The sequence below is a fragment of the Rhinolophus sinicus genome, chromosome 5 (assembly GCF_057876585.1).
Source record: "Rhinolophus sinicus isolate RSI-liver-muscle chromosome 5, RSI-T2T, whole genome shotgun sequence".
Lineage (NCBI taxonomy): Eukaryota > Metazoa > Chordata > Mammalia > Chiroptera > Rhinolophidae > Rhinolophus > Rhinolophus sinicus.
This window is the reverse complement of record NC_142505.1, coordinates 73918858-73943977: the sequence shown is the minus strand read 5'-3', so window position 1 is coordinate 73943977 and position 25120 is coordinate 73918858. Positions and strand designations below refer to the sequence as shown.

The 25120-nt window shown below is 34.6% G+C and overlaps 1 protein-coding gene across 3 annotated transcripts in view; it reads right to left on the bottom strand.

Annotated features, from left to right (window-relative positions):
• The window catches only part of ADAMTS19 (ADAM metallopeptidase with thrombospondin type 1 motif 19), a 232549-nt gene that overhangs the window by 123645 nt on the left and 83784 nt on the right, over positions 1-25120 (bottom strand). The window lies entirely within an intron of this gene.

The window sequence follows — 25120 nt, the reverse complement described above, 5'->3', positions numbered from 1 at the left end:
AATTAAGATAAATCCCTGAATAGATATCATTTAACAAAAGGGATTGTAATCTTCTAAGAGTTTTAATGCATTTCTAATAACGGAAGTCATTAAAATAGTATCTAGTATTTATTGAACTCATTGTATATTCTCTAATTCTCATATCCTTATAAAATAAATTTAATCTTATTTTATGAAAATATTAAGGTCTTGATGGGCAAAATGATTTGCCAAAAAATCACATGACTACTAAATACGATAGAATGGGGGTTTAAACTCAACTTTGACTCCATTTACCAGCCAACATTTATTTTGCTTCTGATAACAATTTAGTGCAGAGTTGTTGGTTACCTGACTGCCTATGAGTTTTCTCCTATCTCCAGAAACTTGAAAAAGAAATGGCAGGGAATCATTAAGTTTAAATAAAAGAATAAATCACTTTGCCAATGTTTGGGAAACATAGAAGATTGATGAAGGATATTAATTGATTCAGTGAAGCCACAGCCAAAGTGACAGGAGAGAAGGATTTTATGAGTGTGGTAGAACCCCCAGGGAGGTTTAAGACAAAGGCATACAAGGTTTAAGGAGAGGCCTTGCAGGAAGGTTGAAAATGGAAATTAGCTGAAAGTATATCTGAATTCCTCAACTACACATTCAAACCTTCATGCAGAATGTCAATGCCTGGTATTCACTGGCCTACCAAGGAAATGAGATATATTCTTTAAGCAAAATGTAGTATAAACATATTATTTTAAAAATATAATTATAGGATAAAACAGCTAAGGGGAAATATACATATAGACGTTATTTTTTCTATATATTTAGAAATTAAGATTTTATAGAACTTAAATCTACAAATAGATGAAATCTACAAAAAGATGAAATGACTTCTTTATGAATGGAGAGGTGGATGGACGGATAATGGATGAATAGACATAACAAGCCCTACTTTGGTTTATTAAGGCAATTGAACTTACTTCAAGGTTAAATCAAAATAAAATAGGAAGGAAAAACTGAGGTAGTGATAAACAGAGAGGGGTTGGGGAAGAGAGAAGAGGAAAAAGAGAAAATATTCTTTATCTAGTTCCATTAAACAACAAATGAAATAAAAACTGTTAAAATTCTTAAACATAACATGAATTTTAAGAGAGCTAAGTCACGTACTTATTAATACAATCAAAAATGAAAAAGAAAGACTTGGGAGTTAATTTAACTTATGTCATAATTGAAAAAAGGGAAGAAGACAGAAGGAAGGGAGGGAAGGAAGGTGAAAGAAATATACCTCCTATTAATAGAGTATTAAAATTCTCTTGAGCACTTAAAAATTTTTTAAAGATATTATTTGGGATTAAATGTCCCACAAAAATACTAAATTAATACTAAATTAAGCTCAGCATGCCAACGACCATTGTTTGGTACAAAATTTCCCTTAGGACACCCATCTATTTCACCACTTCTTTCAGCACAACTGAAATAATCCATCACCATATAGAGATTTAAAATTCAGTTAATGTGGCTTGTCACCATTTCATATATCCCTTTGCTCCATGGGCCAGTACATATCATATTTACTCACTTTAATAAGTTTTACATTTCTTCTCCTATACCCCTTCAAATATATGACCCCCCAATAAAAATAGTTTTGTCACTTGTTTCCAGTTCTTATCCCTTTTATATTATTCTTTATCTTCTATATTTCTATATTGTTTACAGTCTCACAATAGAATATGTTTGCTGTAGGACTTTCATAGTTATAGCTTGTTAAGTTAAGGAATTACTTTCTGATATTCTTGTGCGTCTAAGTGAAAAAGAAGGCAACGTTATCTGATGCATGGGTCAAAAGTGGATGGGAGTTAGATAATATTTTTTGGAAAAGAAATGAAAGCTTAGAATAGAGAAGCTGAGAGAAAAGGGAAAGACAACTGATTAAGTACTAGTGAAATACTTAATGTACATGGGTCAGAAAACACATGGTTCAGCTGAGGATGGAGAGCACGAGCCTGGAGGAGCATTAATACACCCAGTTGAGTGATAGCCAACCTAATGGCTGAATCAGAGAAAAGTAATATTTGAATTCAATATGGGTTGAGGTTTTGTAGATCAGGTATAAAGGAAGAATCAAAGGGTATAAGAGTTGTCAATCAAACTGAGAGTGAAAAGAAGGAACAGAACTTGTAGGGCTCTATGCTAGATAAGTGAAAAAGTAGGGTCAAAGGGAACCTGATAATTTGGAGAACAGAATACAGTGGTCAGGAGAATGGAGTCATCAAATGAAGAAAAAGAGTAGACACTTCCCAAAAAAATATTGGAAATTGTGGTAAGAAGTTGGGATTGAGGGGTTTAAGATTTCAGAAGTCAAGTTTCATGACATGATTAGGTATTGCCACGAGAGTAGAAAAGGGAAGAGGTAGAAATCATCAAGAATGAGGTCAAAGAATTATTAAGTAGTGTTGGGTGGGCAGATTATGCAAACATTAAACTGCACATAATCACAATTAACTCAGGAAGGTGGGAGAGGTGGCCAATATTCACAGGACATATGAGTGAGAATCAAGGAGATAAATCAATCACAGCGACAATGAGGGATGAGACTGTAAAGCCCAAGAGCTTCAGCTTCAAATGAAGAGTTTTTATATGAGGCAGGAGAGATTTGATTTAGAAGCAGCAGCAGGAAGCAAGAGGAATGCAACTTTGGTATCTGCCTGGCACCAGCATGTGGTATAGGGGAAGGGAAAGAATGAACAGTGACCTCTCTGGGAGCACTAGATTTCTCACAAGGTTATGGGAAATCAGTGAATATTGTGTGGTCATGTAAAAAATCATGGTGATAAATATTAATTAATAATACATAAGATATATATTATAAAATATAATTCAAGAATGATGAGTACATATTGACATAGACATATGATTACAACTAAGTATTAAAAAAGTCTATACAACCACATTTTCATAGCAGAACAAAACTACTACATAAATATGTTAACTAGATAATAGCAATTGTATCATGTGGAGAGATTGTAGGTAATTTTTTTCCCTCTTTTCCCATTTTTCAAATTCACATAAGTGTTTATAATGAGAAAATTAAAGTTATAAAAATTATAATCATGTCTATGAAATTTAAATAGTAATTAATAGAATCTCTTACAGACCAGGGTATAATTTGACAACCAAAAATGACCCTCTATTCCTAATCTTCTTTTATTTAAGTGTAAGGTCTGAATCTTTGACTAAGACTTTGATAAATTTAAATTTCATTGTTCTTTCATTTGGCACACCAAGAAGATTTTCCTTGACTTGAAAGTTATGGAGAATGATTGTAACCATGACTAATTTAAATGACTTGCATTATTCTGCTTAAAAGACCATGCTTTTCAGTTCCCTTCCAAAGCTCACATGTTTCTTATTATAATAAGGGATAGAGGTTAGGAGGAAAAAGGATTTAATACAGCTGTTATTTAAAGATAGATGTAGTACAGACCCTTTTTAAAGCACTCTTTTAATATAAAAAATTCTGGAAATACAAAGGAAATCAAAATAACCTGTAATTTTTCACCTAAAAATGAATCAAAGCACGCACTGGGAGTCAACAGAATCTCTCATTGAAAACAAAACACACATCGTACAGTTGGACATGATATGATATACCTTATTAAGATGCTCAGAGACCCCTAAAATGCATGTTACAACAATGGACTAATTGGCAAATCAGAGTTTTTATGTATTCAGATGGATGTATCATAACAAAAGTAAGTGATTCAGCCCAGAACTGTTGTTTTTCACCACTGGCTAGACTACCTGAGTTCAAAATACTTGTTCTCCTAACACAAAATCCTGGCACAGTCCTAGGTCACTTATTTACACTATGATTGTACCATATGTGTTATTTACCTATGATTGCCACTATTACTTGGGGGCCTAATGCAACAAGAAATGTTATATGTGATAAGTACCAGAGGTCCAAATATGAACACATGCTGATCATGCCTTCAGAAGCGTGAGCCACAAATATTCATTTTAAAATGCGATCATTAAGACATAAAGATGTACATAGGATATTATGTGAGAATAAAAGAAGAGACAGACAGGGAAAAATCAAAGCTGGAAAGGGTTTTAGAGAAGGAAACAGTTTGGCAGTATCACTGAGTGGGCAGAGGTTAGCCAGAGGTTTCCACTGAGTGGAAATTGGGAGGGTGTGGGGACTCCTGAACAAAGGACTAAGCAGGAAAAAGGGTAAGGAGATGGTTGCGAGAGCTGATGTTACTCATAGATGGTAGCTTGGGTTCTTTAAAGGTGCAAGCCGTGTAGTACATGTCTGCATCAACGCTGTATTTAGTACATCCTCAATAAGGGGTGTGTTAAAGAAATTACCTGAATATAGAGAAATTCCCTGAAACAAAGATTAATATAAAATGTGATTCAATGCAGGGCCTTAAATAAAAATATAATTTTGAGAAATCAAAATGTATTTTATCCACTAATTAGAAAAAAGTATGTAGGATGATTTAATGATGGAGCCCAGATAATATGAAACCCATTTACATGATTACATTCAAATTGAAAACAATAATTTGCCTTACTAGTTTGCTAATTATCTGTCTATGTTCCATTAAAAGGCAAGATGATGATCCAATAATATAAAAGTACAATTATACAAGTTATGACTTTAATATCAGTATAGTTATAAATGTGTTTTTAAAACAGGCTTCCAGATTCTCTTAAATCTTTACATAATCTATAGCATTCTTAACAGTACAGTTTTTATGAACATTAAGGAAAAAGTGACTTTTAACAAAAAGAAAAGATATTAGTTTAATAAATGTATAGTGAATCTCTAGAGTCAGATAAGGCAGAATATTGTATAGGCACTAAAATGTTGTTTATGTGTTCCTGCATCATGGTAGACAGAGCCTCCTTTTGAGAAAAACATATAGACATGCCAAATAACATGTAATGTACATAAATTTTAATGTATAGTTAAGCTTGAAGGAAAAAGAATTCCCAAGTACAAGAATAAAGCTTTTAAAAAATTCAGATCTGGAATGATAAGATCATGAGTCACTGATGTCACCACCTGGGTATCAGATATGATATCAGGCTTATTAAATAATGGGTGTGTTTCAAAATATCTCAGGGATAGGTGTTAGTGAGTAAGGAACAAAGATTCATACACAAATACTAATCCATGAACATAATGTACAAATTGGTCCTACACTGGGGAAATCCATTTCAGTTCAGTAAAAACAAATAAATTTTCACTCTGATAAAACACTTTAGCATCTCAGCAAGCAGTAAATTCCCACTGACGATGAGTTCACAAATAAAAACTACAAACAAATGGAAAACGTAGTATACTGTGAGAGGGAGGCCACTGACATAAAAACTACAGAAAAAATTATAATGAAATAAAGACATTTTTAACACAAAAATTGGGAGCTTGAAATCCACATTCACTGGGCCACCACAATCCAAAGGCATGTTTTCGCAAATTAAAGAAAGAAACCGATCATCATTATATCAAAATACTAGTATAAAGAAATGTTAAAGAAATTTCTTCAAGCAGAAGAAAAGATCCCAGACGAAAACATGGAAATGAAGGAGGAGACCAAGAACACTAGAAAGAGTAAGTAGATGGGTAACTATAAACAAATGTTGAATATACAAAACACTAATTTTAATGTCTTCAAAATTTAAAATATAGGGAACCAAAATACATGTGACCAAATGGAGTTCAAGTGTTCAAAAGTTCTAGCAATATCAGGAGAGTGATAAAGGAATACATGTCATATATATAGGATAAATGCAAAAGAATAGTAAACTAATACATAACCAATAATTGTATATAGAAAATGGCATACAAATACTGGATTTATCTATTTTAAAATGCAAGTAAGGAGAAAAAAACATGAAATAACATCAAATAGGAAACAAACAGAAAGATAGCATTTCATGCTAAAAATTTCATTAAATAAAAAAGACTATGTTAAGTCAAAACTAAGATTATAAGACTAGATAAAAAAACATAAACCCCAACTCTATTCTGCTTAGAAGTAATATACTTTAAATATAAGGGCATAGGTAGGTTAAAAGCAAAAGAACAGAAAAAGATATAATATTCAAACATTAACCAAAACAGAGCAAGGGTGACAATATAAATATTATAAATATACAAAATTAGACACATTGAATTTAAGCCACAAGCATAAGGAGAGATAATGAGGGATATTCTTGTGATAAAAGGATCACTCCATCAAGAAGACATCACAATTCTATATCGGTATTTATACAATAAGTAATCCTCAAAATATACAGACCAAAAAATGAATAGAATTAAGAAGAGAAATAGACAAATCCACAATTAAACTGGAAGACTTTAACATATCTCTTTTTTTAAGGAGGGCGCAGCTCACAGTAGCCAACGAGGGGATCGAACTGGCAACTTTGGTGTTATTAGCACCACGCTCCAACCAGCTCAGCTAACCGGCCACCCCTAACATGTCTCTTTTAATAGCACATAGAACAACCATAAAAAAAATTCACTAAGAACCTAAATATTTGAACAAAATCTAGCAAGTATGTCTTAATTGACATAATAGAACACTTCACCCAAAAACAAAATTCATTCTTTTTTTTAAGGTAAAATTGATATATAACATTATATACATTTCAATTGTACATTGTAACTTGACATCTATATATGCTACAAAGTGATCACCACCAAAAGTCTAGTTACCATCCATCACCATACAATTGATCCCTTCACCCATTTAGCCCACCCCCCAACCCTCTAACCCTGTGGTAACCACCAGTCTGTTCCTGTATCTATGAGTTTGTTGTTCTCTTGATTGTTCCTTAGTTTTGTTTTTTTGGATTCCACATATAAGTGAAATCACTGTCTTTCTCTGTATGATTTATTTCACTTAGCATAATATCTTTAAGTGATTACAAATGGCAAGACTTCATTCTTATTTATGGCTTCTATTTTGTGTACTATTCTAGTGTGTGTGTGTGTGTGTGTGTGTGTGTGTGTGTGTGTGACATCACATCTTCTTTATCCATTCATCCATTGAGGGACACTTAGTTTGCTTCTGTATCTTGGCTATTATAAATAACGTTGCAATGAAGATAGTGGTGCACATATCTTTTTAGAACTAGTGTTCTTGTATGCTTTGGACAAATACACAGAATGGGAGTGGCTGGATCATATGGTAGTTCTATTTGTAATTTTTTGAGGAATCTCTACACTGTTTTCTTTTTAAGTACACACGATACATTTATAAAAATTGACCATATACTGAGAAGTCAAAAAAAAAACTTCAACAAATTTCAAAAGTGGAAATCATCCAAAGTGTGTTCACTAGCCACAGTAGAAATAATTAAGAAATCAAGAACTAAAAAGATAACTAGAAAAACCAAAATGGCCTAAACATGTGATGATACATGTCTAAATAGTCCACAAGTGAAAAAAGAAATTATAATGGAAATTAGAAAATATTTTAAACATAATCATAATAAAAATAGAACACATCAAAAATGTGTGGGCTGAAACAACAGTGCTTAGGGAAATTCATAGCATATATTAGAAAAACTTTAACAACACTGAAAATCAGTGGTTAAACTTCCCTCCAGGAACTGGGAAAACAAGAGAGAATCAAAGCTTTTCCTCAAAAATTTACGAATAGAATTACCATATGACCCAGCAATCCCTCACCTGGGTATCTACCCAAAAAATCGGAAAACATTTATCCATAAATACACGTGTGCTCCAATGTTCATTGCAGCTTTATTTACGGTGGCCACGACATGGAAACAACCAAAATGTCCTTCAATAGATGAATGGATAAAGAAGTTGTGGTATATATACACAATGGAATACTATTCGGCGGTAAGAAAAGATGAAATAGTACCATTTGTGACAACATGGATGGATCTTGAGATAATAATACTAAGAGAAATAAGTCAGACAGAAAAATTAGAGAACCATATGATTTCACTGATGTGTGGTATATAAAACTAAAAACAACAAAAGAACAAGACAAACAAATGAAGGAACAAAAACCTATAAACATAGACAATAGTTTAGGGGTTACCAGAGGGTAAGGGGAGAGAGGGGCTCTAGAAGAGGGTAAACAGGGTCTAATATATGGTGATGGAAAGAGAACTGACTCTGGGTGATGAACACACAATGTGAGATATAGATCATGTATTACAGAATTATACACCTGAAATCTAGTAACTTTACTAGCAATTAGGGTTTCCAGGCAGGAATTCCTGCCTGTTTTCAGGAATTTTTTTCACTTTCCTCTTCCTGAATCCCGAGATATAAACTGTTTTCTGTTCTCCATGATGAATCGTTTCCACAAAGTGACGATACTACCAACCACCTGGGTTCAAGGGACCGATTTTCCCGATTTCCCGACCAACTTTTTTTGGGATTCGGGAACAGGAAAGCGAAAAAAATTCCCGAGACCGGGCAGGAATTCCTGCCCAGAAACCCTAGCGTTAAATAGAAAATATGTCGAAGAGATACATTGTGAGTAATACGTTTATTTCCCATTGTGGGTATTACTGGGTTCAAGGAGCCGATTTTCCTGATTTCCTGACCAACTTTTCTCGGGATTCGGGAAGGGGAAAGTGAAAATTCCTGAGAACGGGCAGGAATTCCCGCCTGGAAACCCTACCAACAATTATCACCCCAATAAACTTTAATTTTAAAAAAAGAGAATAGAAAAAAGGAAATAATAAAAAAGATTATTTGTTCCTTGTTTATTTGTTCATTGATTAACGAACAATAAAGTGAATGCAAAAGATAATTGGCAAAAATTGATAATTTCCTAGTAAACTGATCAAGAATAAGAGAGACAAATACAAATTAACAGTATCAAAATGAATATGGAAATATCTCAACAATTCCTAAACACATCAAGGTAATATAAACGAAACTATGCCAATAAATTTTACAATTTACCAAAGTGGTCAAAAGAAGAAATACAAAATCTGAAATTTCCTGTTACTATCCCCTTTGTTCTTTCTACTCCAGCCACATTGCCGTGTGTGTGTGTGTTTGTGTGTGTGTATATTTGTGTGTCATTTCTCAAATGTGACAAGCATGTTTTCACCTCAAGACCTCTTCACTGGCTTTTCACTCTGTCTGGAACATTCTCTTCCTAGATATCTTTTTCCAGACCTTCTTCAAATCTTTTTAAAATATCACTTTTTTTCCATGAGGCATTTCTTGATCACCAGATTTAAAATTCTAAATACCCTTCTCACCCTGGAACTCCCAGATTATCTCTTATTTAGATCTATTTTTTTCTATGCCAGTTTAATTTTTTACTATACCAATTAATTTGATTACTTATTATTGGTAATGACCATCTCCCTATCAGAATGTAAGCATCAGTAGCGAAAGAAAGTACGAAGAAATCAATCTGTTCATGGCCAATGTGTAGAACCATAGTTTGCACAGTACAATCATAATAAATTTTGAAGTGCATTAACTTGCATATCTCTTTTGCATTGCCATGTTGGTGATGTCTTCCCAGTCACCTAAAGGCTTCTCTCTGACAGCAACTGGGAAGGGATAAGGATTAGTGGTAGACTTTTGGCATTCTGGGAGACAGTGGATTGGACACCCCAGGCCAATACAGGATGGCTCAAGTAGAGAATTACTGAACATACCACCATGACTAGGCAGAGCTGTTATTTCTGAGCCATCTTTGACTCTCACTGAACAGGAGGTCAGAGGGGTGGGCAATGCAGGGATATGGCTGAAATTAGCAGTGTCTTCAGCAGCAGTACGAGCTGAAAGGGTGGGGTATGGAGTGGGTGGGACCATAGAGAGTTGAAGAGAAAGGTCACAGGGCCTTGACCAAGCCAACATTCTTGACTTGAACCCAACCTGCATCCTGGCAGCCAAGTCCAGAAGTGAGCTCTGATGTCATGCAGACTAAGGAATTCATTGCAAAGATACAAAGACCTAACGTCTCTGAAGGCTGTCAAAGCATTGATGGCTGTTTGTAGCCCATCTCCCCAGTGACTTGGAAAGGATCAAATGAGAGTTTAGGGGGACTATGTGGGGAAAAAATGAGTATAAGCTAAAACAAGGCAAAAACAAATACAAGGTATATGAATAAAGTCATTTAAACTAGAAGAAAAATAACATTAATTGACAAGGTTAAGTTTTCACTTTCCTGGAATCAAGTGAGGTAAGGATTTGTGAGAGAAAGATTTAATACACTGTAGATACGTTTTCTTTACCTAATACAGTATAATTTTTGACCTTGGTATGTGTATTGAGACAAAAGTAACTACAGATGGGAATACACACATTTAAGAAATGTGTGATTCATAATGGGTTTCTAAAGGAAAATAAAACAGTGAAAAACCAGTCATTTTATTTTATTGTGTTAAGGTCTGATGGGGGTATCTAAGATCAGTGAACTACTGGATTAAAGACATATAGACACCACTTGTAAATCTTTGGCAAGCTTTTATGTGAAATATTAATATCATGCAGGAAGAAGAAGATGAAAGATGGTACAAGTAAGTGTTTAGGAAACTTAGTGAGAGAAAGGGAGTCCAGAGGGAGAGTGAAATATAGGGTAAGTACAGGTGGCCAATTCCTAAATTCTGTCCTGAGAGATGGAGAGGATGTCACCGTACAGGACAGTTCCAAAATAGGTTTTGTTGTTGCTTTTGTTGTTTTCACGCTTCATTTAAGCTTTAGAATAAACCACACCATTAAGTTCACCCACCTCCTCCCCACATCAAGATAATAAAAAGGGTTGCTTTTGTACAGAAGGGACAATAATTAAGAAAATTTATGTCTGCAGGATAGTTTTGTGCTCCTGCTATTGTATTCTAGATTAATTCTACTTCACATTCACTTCTTACCTCTCATCAGAAAATTTAAGGGCAGGTTACTGGATGGATTTAAAAGTTAAACTCTCAGATCCCTGGAGAATTTAAATTAAGCCAGACTCCAATGTACATTATTGTGGTTTTCATATATCATGAATACACTATTAATACTACATACCACTTGAAATTCTTAATTTAGATTTCAGTGCAACTCTGAAAAACATAATTCTTGTGGCACACTGAAAAAGCCATATGTGGTAGATTACACATCTAACTCTTGTAAATCAGTAATGAGAACTTTACTGCGCAGTCTACCACAAACATAGCTGGAAATTGGTGTCCTCATTGTTATGTTAATGTAAAAAAAAGATAAATCAGAGTTCTTAGGCTTTCTCTATGACTTTGCTCGCAAGCAAAAAAAAAAGAAAAAAAAGACCAATTAAGTTTAATGATTTCATCTGCTTGGAGATTAAAAACCTGTCATGACTTTAAAAAAAAAAAATAGGTAGGATGAATCACAGTTAAAGATTTTCGTGAAGTAACTTTTGGTATACAACTGGAAAACATTTAAAGTTTTCTGATTGTATATAAACCAGGAATTACAGCTAACGCATTTTAATAATGTTATAATGTAATCATACCCTGAAGGCATTAAACAGGAACAATTAAAACTAAAAATATCATGCTACTAAAAGGCTGTTTAAATTGCCTTTTTAGTATACTAGTAAAAACATTGACAGCATGCATTTATAACTACAAACCAACTCAATCTTCAAAACAGTTTGACAAAACATTCTTTTTACACATGCCAGTTTTTAGTCATTTTTTATTCATAACTTGCTTTCTATTTAGTATGATCAGTGTTTTTATTCAAGTAAAGAAATACTTCTATAACCTGAGAAAAAGCTAAAAAATACAATTATAATTACAATACAGTTACGGTTACAAATATTTGATGTTCTTTAATCTCAACTCATATTTAAAATATTAAGTTTGACATAACTTGTTAAGTATGTATGTTTACTTAAGAACAAGTGATTCCAACTCTAGATGTTTTTTAGCTCTGTACACAAAGGCAGTTAATAGTAAATTGGTTAACATTTTTCTCAAAATAATTGGACACTTTCTAAAATTCTGATTGGAATTCAGTAATTTTTTGTGACCTGTTTTCTAATTCAGTGTAAAAAAAAAAAAAAAAAAAAGGCCAAATGCAAAGAAAGTTTTAAATATTGATGATTTTGTGTCAAATATTCCAGGGTTTGAGTCCCAGCCTCAATTTTTAGCTTTGTGACCGTAGAAAACTTAGTTCTGTCTTCTGAGCCTCAGTTTTCCAAACAGTACAACTGGGAAATCAATAATTTGTCTTGGGAATGCTAATATATTTAGATAACATATTGCAAGCATATGCTGGTATAGCTGAAACATGGTAGCCATTAAATACTAAATGTAATTTTCTTATTTGTAAAATGAGGTAACAATCCCTTATGACAGAGAACTCTTGAAGGGTTAAAAGAGGTGATATATTTAAAAACACATAGTGGATACTTAACAAGTGTCACTGTTCACTGACAATATTGTGTGTGTATGTGAAACACAAAGCTATACTTCCAGACACATAATAACAACTCGAAAAACTACGAGACCTCAGGGAGCATTCTAATTAAGATGGTTTTTGTTTCCCAAGGGTATACTCAGCATGTTTTCATATTCATATGGTGTTTACTGACACCATTAAAACATTTTCTAACAAAAGAAAATTCTATAATTAAAATCAATTTTTAACAATAAAGGCTCTTGAGAAGAGAAATATCTTGAGAAGAGAACAACCTCTTTTCATAGTAATGCCTTAAGAATTATGTATCTAAGTCTTATTGCAGCAACATGTTGCCAAAATAGAAATATAAAGTGTCTGATTAATGTTCTGGCCAGTACCTAATAGACAGACACCAGCCACCAAGAATTAAACGAGATAAGTTCAGCCTTGCTTTTATTGTAGACTATAGAAAACAATGTAATTGTCTTATCAGGAACTCATTTCTATTCAGAAATACATAGACTGAGCATCTGGGACGCTCAATCACTGTACTATGTGCTGAGGACACAGAGCATTGAACAAGGTCCTTGATCACAAAGAGATTAGAAGGAGAAGGAGTGAATGGAAGGCAAGTTGCCATAAAGTATACAGATGTCCACCGAGTTCATGGGTGGTAGAGTGAGAGACAATCCAGAAAGTCCAAAAGTGGAAATTAATCAGAATTCTGAAGAATGGGTAGAATATAAACAGGGATAAAGGGGGGAAAGGACAACAAAGAAATAGCCTTCCATTTGGAAATTCTAAAACAATACATTTAAACACACACTAAAATCTATAAAAATTATTGGTTCTTAGCAGGGCCTCAGACAGAAGAACGCATTCGTGTGAATTAAAAAGAAGCACAGAAAGCAACAAATGAACAAAAAACTCACAGACACAGACAACAGTATGGTGGTTACCAGAGGGGAAGAGATGCGGGGGTGAGGGTAGAAGAGAGTAAAGGGGGTCAGATACATGGTGACGGAAAGGGACTAGACTTTGGGTGGTGAGCACACAGTGCAATATACGGATGATGTATTACAGAACTGTACACCGGAAACATATAATCTTATTAACCAAAGTCACCCCAATAAATTTAATAAAATTTTTCTTAAAAGAGGCCCAACCCTGGGGAGGCAGACAATCTTTTTAAAAGTTTTCCCAAGCAAATGGAAGGATTAGAGTTTCGTAGGGAAAGTCTGGGCAGAACTCCAGTCCCTCCTCCCTCTTAAGCCCTGCGTAGATCAGACTCCCTTGTGCAGGACACAGCCTCTGGAAACCTTCGTGGAATTCTCAGTTGTAATGCTAAAAGAAAACCTAATGACCATATAATTCCTGTCCCTGTTGTATTCACTTACTTTCTAAATTCCTGTACAGTAACATTTACTCTTTATTGTCCAGCTCTATGAATTTGAACATGCATATTGATGTGAATAAGCACAAGTGCCAGAACAGTCCATCACTCCCCCAAACTGCCTGGTGCTACCCCTTTATAGTTACACCATCCCCGACCCTAACCAACAGTGATCGTTGTAGGTTTGACTTCTGGAGAGTGTCAGAAAAAGTGCTCATACAGTATAGAACCTTTTCAAATTATCTTCTTTCATTCAGCATAATTCTTCAACATTCTTCCAACCTGTTGGATGGGTGATAGTTCATTCCCGTCCCTATCCAAATAACATTGCATTGTATGACGGTACCACAGATTGTTTATCCATTCACCTGCTGAAGAACATTTGGAACATTTACAGTTTGGGGCAATTATGAATAAAGCAGATATAAACATTCATGAGTAGGTTTTGGGTGAACGCAGACTCCTTTTTCTGAAGTATGACAATTAAGTTCGCAAACTCGTTGTAGAAAAAGTGCTACATACCCCATTACTGAATATCACTACAGTCGCTTTCAAAGTACTCCCCTTGGGAAGCTATGCACCGACGCCAGCACCCAGTTCACCCTTCAAAGCAATTTTGGAACCCTTTTTCTGGAATGGCCATCAGAACTGTTGTCATATTACCCTTGATGACCTGAATGTCATCAAAATATCTTCCTTTAGGTATTTCCTTTCTTTTCGGGTAAAGAAAGCAGTCATTGGGGGGGCAGAGCAGGTGAGTAGGGAGGGTGTTCCAATACAGTTATTTGTTTACTGGCTAAAAACTCCCTCACAGACAGTGTCATGTGAGCTGGTGTATTGTTGTGATGCAAGAGCCGTGAATTGTTGGCGAAAAGTTCAGGTTGTCTAAATTTTTCACGCAGCCTTTCAGCACTTCCAAATAGCAAACTTGATTAACTGTTTGTACAGTTGGTACAGAATTCATAGTGAATAATCCCTCTGATATCAAAAAAGGTTAGCAACATCGTTGCAACAAGTTGGCAAACTTAATTGTCACACTTCATATACTTAGCAATGGGAATACTGGGTCATGTGGTACGTGAATGTTCGTCTTTATAAGAAACTGCCAAACTGTTTTCCCAAATGGCTGCAAAATTTTGTATTCCCAGAAGCCAGGTATGAGCGTTAAAGTTGATCTACGTTCTTGTCAGCTCTTGGTATTGTCAGTATTTTTATTTTACTCATATAAGAGATATATAGTGATATCTCATTGTGGTTTTAATTTGCATATCTTTAATGACAAATGACATTGAGCATCTTTCCACGTGTTTCTTTACCATCCATATATCCTTTTTGTGAACTGTCACTTCAAGTCTTTTGCATATTTTTAAATTGTTTGTTTTCTAGTATCAAGCTTTGAGAGTTCTTTATATATTTTGTATATAAGCCCTTGTATCTGGATATATGATACATATTTCTCCTGGTCCATAACTTGTATTTTTAATCCCTTAACAGCAAAGTATTTTTCTTGTTGTTGTTTTAATCTCAATGAAATCCAATTTACTCATTTTTCCTTTCATAGTTTATGCATTTGGTGTCATAGCTAAGAACTCTTTACCTAATTCCACATCACAAAGGATTTCTCTTATGCTTTCTTCTAAGTTTTTATAGTTTTACATGGTACATTTAGATCAATAAGCCATTTTGTATTACGTTTTATATAAAGTTCATTATTTGGCATATTGATGTCTAATCTTTTCAAGACCATTGTTGAAAGATTATTTTCCTTCACTGAACAGAATTTGTATCTTTGCAGAAAAACAATTGGCCATATTCATATGGATTTCATCCACTGACCTATGTACCTATTCCTTAACCAACACCACACTGTCTGGTTACCAAAGTTTTGTAGTAAGTCTTACAATTGAGTAGTATGATCCCTCCGAAAATATTTTTCTTTTCAAAATTGTTTTGGCTATTGTTATTTGCCTTTCCATATCAATTTTAGAATTATCTTGTCTATGTGTACAAAAAAAGTGTTCAAACTTTGATTGAAATTGTGTTAAATATAGATAAATTTGAGAAGAGTTTGTACCTGTGCTATGCTGTCTTCCAATCTATGAACACAGTACGTCTCTCCATTTATTTAGATCTTTCATTGCTCTGATCAGCATTTTGTATTTTAGCACACAGAATCTGTAATAGTGTAATTCAGTTCTTTTATATACTTGCTGATTTTCTGTTGACTAGTTCTGTCAATTACTAAGAGGGGTGTTGACATTTTCCAAATATAATTGTGCATTTGTCTTCTTTTCCTTTTATTTCTTCATTTTTTGTTTCATGAATTTTAAAGCACTACTGTTAAGTGCTGAAACATTTAAGATAATCATTATCTTCTTAATGAATTAAGCTTCTTTATTATTATATAATGTCCCTCTTAGTTCTTGGCAATTTTTTTTCTTCTGAAATCTAAGTTGTCTGATATTAATATAACCATTTGAGTACTTTTAATTTTTATTAGTTTATTTCATGGCATATATTTTTCATATCTTTACTCTTAGCCTACCTATTATATTTGAAATACGTTTCTTACAGACAGCAAAGACTTGTGTCTTTGTTTCTTTAATCCATTGTGGTCATGTCTTTCTTTCAATGGTATGTTTTAGACTATTGATATTTAATGTAATTACTGGTATGTTGGGACTTAGGGCTACCATTTTGTTATTTGTTGTTGATGTTGTTTGCACCCTCTGTTTTCCTTTCTTCTGTTTCCCTTTCCTGCCTTCCTTTTACTCATTTAAAGAAAAACTTTTGAAAAGAGGAAAGGTTTCAAATTTTTCAGAATTCAATTTTATTTATTATATTTTTAACTATATCTTCTTATATACTTGTTTAGTGGTTGCTCACTATAGGTTTAACTTTATACCTATTCAGCTTTCAAAGTCTACTTAGAATCAGTATTTTGCCACTTCAAGTGACATGTAGAAAGTTTAATACCATGTAGGTTCCTTTCCCCTTCTCCATGCACTCTGTAGTTCTCTAATGTATTACATCCACATACATTATAAATTTCATCAGACAATGTTATAATTTTGGTTTTCAACTATCTAACATATTTAAAATACTCAAGATGAGAAAAAGTCTACGTATTGTATTTACCTAGATATTTGCTTTTTTTTTTCCTTCTCTTTTTTCATTCCTAATGTTCCAAGTTTCCTTTAAGTATAATTTTTCCTTCTGGCAGAATTACTTACTTTGCCAATTCTTTTAAAGTAGCTCTTTTGAACAAGACAAACAAATGAGAAACAGAAACTCATAGACACAGACAATAGTTTAGTGGTTACCAGAGGGTAAGGGGGGTTGGGGGTGGGAGATGAGGGTAAGGGGGATCGAATATATGGTGATGGAAGGAGAACTGACTCTGGGTGGTGAACACACAATGGGATTTATAGATGATGTAATACAGAATTGTACACCTGAAATCTATGTAATTTTCCTAACAATTGTCACCCCAATAAATTTAAAAAATAAATTTGAAAAGAAAAAATGCAAAAAAAAAAAAAAAGTAGCTCTTTTGGTTATTAATTTTCTTAGTTTTCCTTTATCTGAGAATGCCCTTCTTTCACCTTCACCTATACTGACAATCCTTTCGGTATTTTAAAAACGTTGAGCCACCCTTCTGGTCTTCACGGTTTCTCATGAGAAATCTGCTGTCATTAGTATCGCTGTCCCCTAAAAATAACAAGGTTTGTTTGTATCATTTTTTTCCTTTATCTTTACCTTTCAGAGTTGGATTATATTTCTGGCTGTGCATTTCTTCAGGTACTTCTAGTCTGGAGTTTATGTAGCTTCTTGAATCTGATGATTTAAGTTTTGCTAAATTTGAGAAGTCTTCAGTCATATTTCTTCTCTCCTTCCGTGTCCTTCTGAGGCCCATGATGACGACTTGTGATATTTCCCACAGATCCCTGACTACTCATATTTATTCCCAATCTTCCTTTCTGTCTAATGCTCAGGTTGGATAACTTCTTGTGATCTGTCATTAAGTTCACCGACTCTTTTCTCTGCGATCTACAGTCTATTATTCATTACATAAGAGATTTTTGTTTTGTTATTCTTTTCTTATTTCTAATATTTCCACTTGGTTTCTCTTTATATTAGAATAGTTATGTGCTGAAACTTTCTATCTTTCCATTCATTTCAAGAATGTTTGCCCTTGTTTGCAACATCTTTATAATAGATATTTTAGTCTTTGTCAGGTAATTCCAAAAATGTGCTATTTCAGAGTTGGCATCTGTCAAGTGTCTTCTCCCATGGAAATTGAGATTCTTGCATGTCTTTATAGGCAGTGTAATTTTGGACTGTATCCTGGAATTCTGAATTTATATTGAGACCCTTAGTCTTAATGAAACCTATGAAGAATGCTGATACTTTTAAATTTTTTAGCGTAAAATCACCTAGTTGGGTTCAGGATGCAAGTTCCAAACTTCCAAGTCTTCTGTGGGCTTTGGTTTGTCAAATTTTCAAAGCCTTTTCATTGTTATTCAAATCTGTCCTGTGTGTTACCTAGTAACCAGTCTGGAACCTGGGTGGCATAGTAGCTTAGCAGCTCATTTCCCAAAGAAATTTTAGGGTCATATTCACACATGCAAAGCTTGGAGGAGAACAAAGGAGCTGATAAACAACTTTATGGGGTTACTTTCCCTAGTTTCTGTGTCTCCATTATCTCCCTGGTACCTTCCATTTCCCTGTGGTTCTCATTTTAGTCCTGCTTCCAGAAATGTTGGGCTTTAGTTACCTCACTCTGCTGTGCACTTTTCATTACTCTGTCTACTTCTAGGTCTGAGCCAAAGGAGGACAGAGACAAAAAGCTATGGGTTCACCCCTTTGTTTTTGTCTCTGTCCTCCTAGAATAAAAGTTCTGCGGATCAGAGTGGAAGGCTCATCTCAGAGTTTTGTGACCATTAACTGCTGGTACGGTCACTGTCCGCACTGCCAGTATCACAAGATTTCTTGGCAGATGCAGCAGGAGAGAATGCAGACAATTGTTTTAAGCAGGGATTACCCTCACTTTCTCTGAACCTTAAGGAACCTTCCTATCCTTGATCCAAACTAGAGGGATCCCTAGAGGTCTCTCTGTACATGCCCAAAGTTTGGGCTGCGTTAAGTCCAGGAGAGAGAAAAATACTAAACTCACTGCTGGTTTTGTGGCATGGCAAATTCTTGTTTTCTTCCCAATTTGCATGCTACTATTTGCCTTTTAAAATCTTCTAGCAGCTGTTCCATTCTCCCACATCTTATAGCTGCATTCAATGAAAGAAAAGGATGGAGTGTGTTGACTCCAGCTTACCTTAAACTAGGCACAGATTGTTTCTTTCTACAAAAAGACAATAAAAACTAGCACTTGTAATTTAAAGAAAATTACCTACGGAATTTTATTGTTTCTACAATGCAAATGAAGCATGTCAATAATCTCAATATTCTCTAGAGTCATTACCATTTCCCAACTACTTAAGGACCACAACTGGGAAGACAAAGGCAAACACAACACAACACTGGATTATTAGGCGTTAGAGACACAAATCACTGCAATATCTAAAAAAGTGTTTCCTTCTCTACGGGCTTACACAGTTTCTGCATTTTTGCCTTGTACTAATTGATAATATTCTATGCACCATAACAGAGCTGACCTACAAACAGTTGCATTAAAGTAATATAGGTTATATTAATGTTATACATACTAATAATTAGATAGAAAGTAAAAATAATTTATAAACTGTCAGTTTTCTCCAATATACTTAAATAAATGATATACAAAAAATTTTAATGTGTCAAGACAGGTCTTCCAAGCATGACACTATTACTAAAATTTGATGACAGGTGATATACAGATTTTTTAAAAAATACTAAGGTTTCTCCGTACTTAAGAGATGTGTATCAATCTATGTATGCATGGAAGTCATGATAGTTTAATTATGGAGTGAAAGTTGGCTCACAGTAAAATAAAGATAAATATGAAAAAATTTTAGTTACCGAGGCAAGAGTAACAAAAGCACAGCAAAAAGGAAAAGATTTAAAAGACTGTGCCAAGAGATTCATTTTTGTCACCACTCTATCTCTAGCACCTAATATGCTTTCAGGCACCGAGCAGGTGTCCAAAGTATTAGAGAAAATCAAGTACATAAACAAAAATCGAGAGAGAAAGATCCAGAGAAGTGAAAAGAAGATCATCTGAAATGAAAGAACTAATAAAAATTGAGGAAGAAAGACAAATAAAGAAGCACAGTTCCTATGACCTCCTAAGTATGTTTCCAGGCCTTTCAAATACCAGAATTAAGAACATGATGAGAATCATACCCTTTTAATATCTGAAATACCTGAGACTCAGACCATTATAATGTACAATAGCCAATGTTCTGGGGCCCTCTGGATTGAAGGAAAGCAAGGTTGAGAGAAATGGGGTGAAAAAAGCCTCCAAAACATGCAGCAAATATGCTCATACATTGATTCCTAGTGAGTTTAATTATTATTATTATTATTAGGGGATTATGTGATACACTATCTATATTACAAAAATAATTTTATAGCTTAATATTTCTGAAATAAGTACTCTTAATGTATGAAGTTCTGACAATTAAGTTCGCAAACTCATCCTAGAAAAAGTGCTACAATTTTCATTGCTGAATATCACTACGGTTACCTTCGAAGTACTCCCCTTGGGAAGCTATGCACCAACGCCAGTGCCTTCAAAGCAATTTTGGAACTTTTTCTGGAATGGCCATCAGAGGTATCGTCATATTACCCTTGATGTCCTGAATGTCATCAAAATGTCTTCCTTGTTTGCAAAAATCTTCCCCATTCGTTGGCTGCCTCTTTATTTTGTCGATGGTTTCTTTTGCTGTGATATAGTCACATTCATTTATTTCAGCTTTTACTTCCCTTGCCTTTGGAGTCAAACTCATAAAACGCTCTTTGAACCCAAGGTCCATAAGTTTAGTGCCTATGTTTTCTTCTATACAGTTTATTGTTTCAGGTCTTATGTTTAGGTCTTTGATCCGTTTTGAATTAATTTTGGTACATGGTGACCGACAGCAGTCTAGTTTCATTCTTTTGCACGTGGCTATCCAATTCTCCCAGCACCATTTATTGAAGAGGCTGCCTTTTCTCCATTGCATGTTTTTTGCTTCTTTGTAAAAATTATCTGTCCTTATTTATGTGGTTTTATTGCTGAGTTCTCAATTCTATTCCATTGGTCTGCGTGTCTGTTTTTCTGTCAATACCATGCTGTTTTGATTATTGTTGCCCTGTAGTACAAGGTGAAGTCAGGGAGTGTGATACCTCCAGCATTGTTCTTGTTTCTTAGGATTGCTTTGGCTATTTGGGGTCTTTTGTGCTTCCATACAAATCTGATGATTTTTTTGTTCCATTTCTTTAAAAAATGCCATTGGGATTTTGATGGGGATCGCATTAAATCTGTATATTGCTTTGGGTAATACGGCCTGGGTATATCTACCAAAAAACGTCTGGAAACATTTATCCATAAAGACATATGTGCTCCAATATTCAATGAAGCTTTATTTACAGTGGCCAAGACATGAAAACAACTAAAGTGTCCTTCAATAGATGATTGGATAAAGAAGTTGTGGTATATATACACAATGGAATACTATTCTGCCATAAGAAAAGATGAAATAGTACCATTTGCGACAATATGTATGGATCTTGAGATTACAATGCTAAGCAAAATAAGTCATACGGAAAAAGTAGAGAACCATATGATTTCATTGATGTGTGGTATATAAAACTGAAAACAACAAAAGAACAAGACAAACAAATGGAGAAACAAAAACTCATAGACATAGACAATAGTTTAGGGGTTACCAGAGGGTAAGCGGGGAGGGGGATTCTAGAAAAGGGTAAACAGGATCTAATATATGGTGATAGAAGGAGAACTGACTCTGGAGGGTGAACACACAATGTGAGATATAGATGATGTATTACAGAATTGTACACCTGAATTTTATATAACTTGACCAACAATTGCCAATAAACTTTAATTAAAGAAACAAAATGTCTTCCTTTTAATATTTCCTTTATCTTCGAGTAAAGAAAAAGTCACTGGGGGCCAGATCAGGTGAGTAGGGAGGGTGTTCCAATACAGTTATTTGTTTACTAGCTAAAACCTCCCTCACAGACAGTGCCACATGAGCTAGTGCATTGTCGTGATGCAAGAGCCATGAATTGTTGGCAAAAAATTCAGGTTGTCTAACTTTTACACGCAGCCTTTTCAGCACTTCCAAATAGTAAATTTGGTTAACTGTTGTCCAGTTGGTACAAATTCATAGTGAATAATCCTTCTGATATCAAAAAAGATTAGCAACATTGTTGCAACCAGTTCACAAACTTAATTGTCAGACCTCCTATAATATACAATTTTGATCAATATATAAAAGTATGTCTCAAACACGTCCATTAATAACAGAGGACCATATAGCTTAGTTTGCCTGGAGCACCTCACTTTATGCTTTTGTCCAAGCATAATTATTAATTATACCTCCCTTAACTTTTCAAAGTGTCTCAGCATGAATATAGATTATCTGATCTCTTTATCAAAAGATGAACATGGCCTTTTTGTGGCAAAGCTAGAGTCATGCCCCAGCTTAGTCTGTCTGACTCTCTAGGGCTTTCTTATTTTCTTTGCTGGAAGCCCATAGAGTGATACATTTTCCTATATTCTGAGTTGGTGCCACCCAATTTCCTCCGTCAACACCCAGTTTTCACACCCCTTTCCTTTCTGCCCCACAGGGCAACTGTTTAGACCCTTTTCAGTTTAGCGTGTTTTTGTTCATCACTGACGAGACAGGAGAAAAGAAATATTAAACATGGAGAAATTACAAAGATTGAAGGATTGCAGTGAACCCTGGAAAATCCCCTTAAAATCCTTTCATTGTTCTGCTGTCCCATTAGGTGCAACGAGTGGAAATCTCTTTGAATTTCTCCCTGAACTTTTATTCTTTACCAAACAATTTTCTTTTTTCTGACTGTGCTTTCACAGAGGGCCATAAACTGTACTTTCATCCAAGATGGCCTAATTTCCTCCAGTATTTAAACCCCAAATCAATGTATTATAATAATAGGCATCCTTTAATGTGAATGTGTTAGTTTTCAATTGCTGTATAACAAATTACTATAAATGTAGTGGCTTAAAGTAACACTCATTTTGGGCGGGGGGATTTGTGGGAGCAACACTCATTTATTATTGTATGGTTCTATAGGTCAAAGTCTGGGACAACTTAACTGTTTATGGTCTCCCAAGGCCAAACTCAAGGTGTCATCCAGGCTGGGCTCTTATCTTAAGGCTCTGGGGAAGCATCAGCTTCCAAATTCATCTAGTTTGTTGGCACAATTCAGTTCCTTGCTTCTGCTTTAAAGGGCAAATGGGGTTAGATCTCAGTATTTTAAGATTAACTGAAGGATTATAATTACATCTGCAAAATCCCTTCATAGCAGAACCTAGATTAGTGTTAGACTGAACAACGACAGGAAAGAAATTTTAGGAGTGTCACCTTCAGAATTCTGTCTACCTCACTGAATAGATTCCATTTGCATTTCTGAGAACATGCACATCAAACACTGAGCAGCACTTTATAACAACATATCTCACACAAATGCAATGACTTTTGGGTATTTCAAACCTGACCCTAGTTTATATAAAATCATCCACATTTAAGGCTGATACATGCTTCTAATATGTTTGATGATCTCTTTTGGTAAAATATATGTCCCACTGTCATTCTTGAATCCATCACAAAGCTTGCCACGGAACTTTGCATATGTTAAATACCCAATAAGTGTATTTGAACTCCCTTGAACACTGAATTACACTACTAATTCACTTACGAAAGATTTATATAGAAAAAAAGTTCATTTTATTTTTTGCCTAGTTCAAAGGATTACAAATTTCAAAATACTGAATATTAAAAAATACAGTTTTTCAGTAGAAAAAATACAGTTCTAACCAGAAGGGTATTAAAGTAGAGAGATGATCTCAGTAATTTCTTTAAGTAGTTTCACTCTCTGAAATCCTCTGTGCTTTAGGTGTCACGATGCTAGAAAAAAATGTCACAACTGCTATTTAATGAAAATTAAGCTACTTTAAAAAATTGGCTTGACCTCTTCTTCTCACCCAATAAAAATGATTTCTTCTGCTGAAATGTGGTTTGGAGAATTTGGAGAACATGCTGGTGTTTGGAAAGGGAAGTGTCTGGAGATTCTCACATGCACAGCATCAACATAAAAGGGTGATTTAAGTATGCTTTAGTCTCTGACTATGTTTCTTTTTGGCAGTTGCTTCCCAGGTGGTCTGTATGCCTCTTTGACAATCAGCAAGTACATAAAATCAGAATTATTCAGGAGTGTACAGAAGAATAAACTATCATTTCAACCTACTGAAAGGCAGGAGAAGAAAGTTTATTAATAATGCTGAAGCATCAAAGTTGGCAATAGAATGCAAGGAGAATCAAAGCACTCCACAACCGGAAATCTGGTGGTAAAGGTTACACAGCCTCTCTCATCAATAAGGATTAGTGAAATATTCACAGCTGCAAACTCATATTGATCAACATATACCTTTGCCAGCTCTAAGTATTTGCCAATTTTCTATACTTTAAAGTCCTTAAAAGTTTTCATCACACACACACACACACACACACACACACACACACACACACACACAGATAATCACTGACTGTCGCTACTGATTGTCCCTCATTCCTGGGTTATGGCAAAATTTTCCAAGTGTTCTGCAGAATCCTGAGCTTCCATCGTATCTTTTCAGTCAGTACCCTAAGATCTTTTCAAGAGGTCCACAAGGTCAAAACTGTCAATGTTTGCACTGATAGTGCAAAAGCAATGGTACATAAAACTGTCTGGCACAAATCAGGGCAGTGACACCAAAATTCACTGTCACTCATTTTATTTTTCACTGCCACCCACCCCCAAGGAAAACATGCCAATTCTTCTTTTAAATGTCCTAAAGGAAACAGTAAAATGTATTAATCTTATTAAATCTGAACACTTGAGTATACCCATTTTTTATTTATTAAATTTATTGGGATGACATGGGTTAGTAAAATCATATAGGTTTCAAGTGCACAATTCTATAATACATCATCTATAATTTGCATTTTGTGTTCAGCACCCAGAGTCAGTTTTCCTTCCATCACCATATTAGTGGTTACCAGAGGGCAAGGGAGAGTAGCCCCATTTTTTAACATTCTGTGTAACAAAAAGGAAGTATAGATAAAGCATTTCTGCTGCAGACTAAAAGATGATGTTGTCTCTGGAGAAAGTACTATGAGATTGTGTGAGTT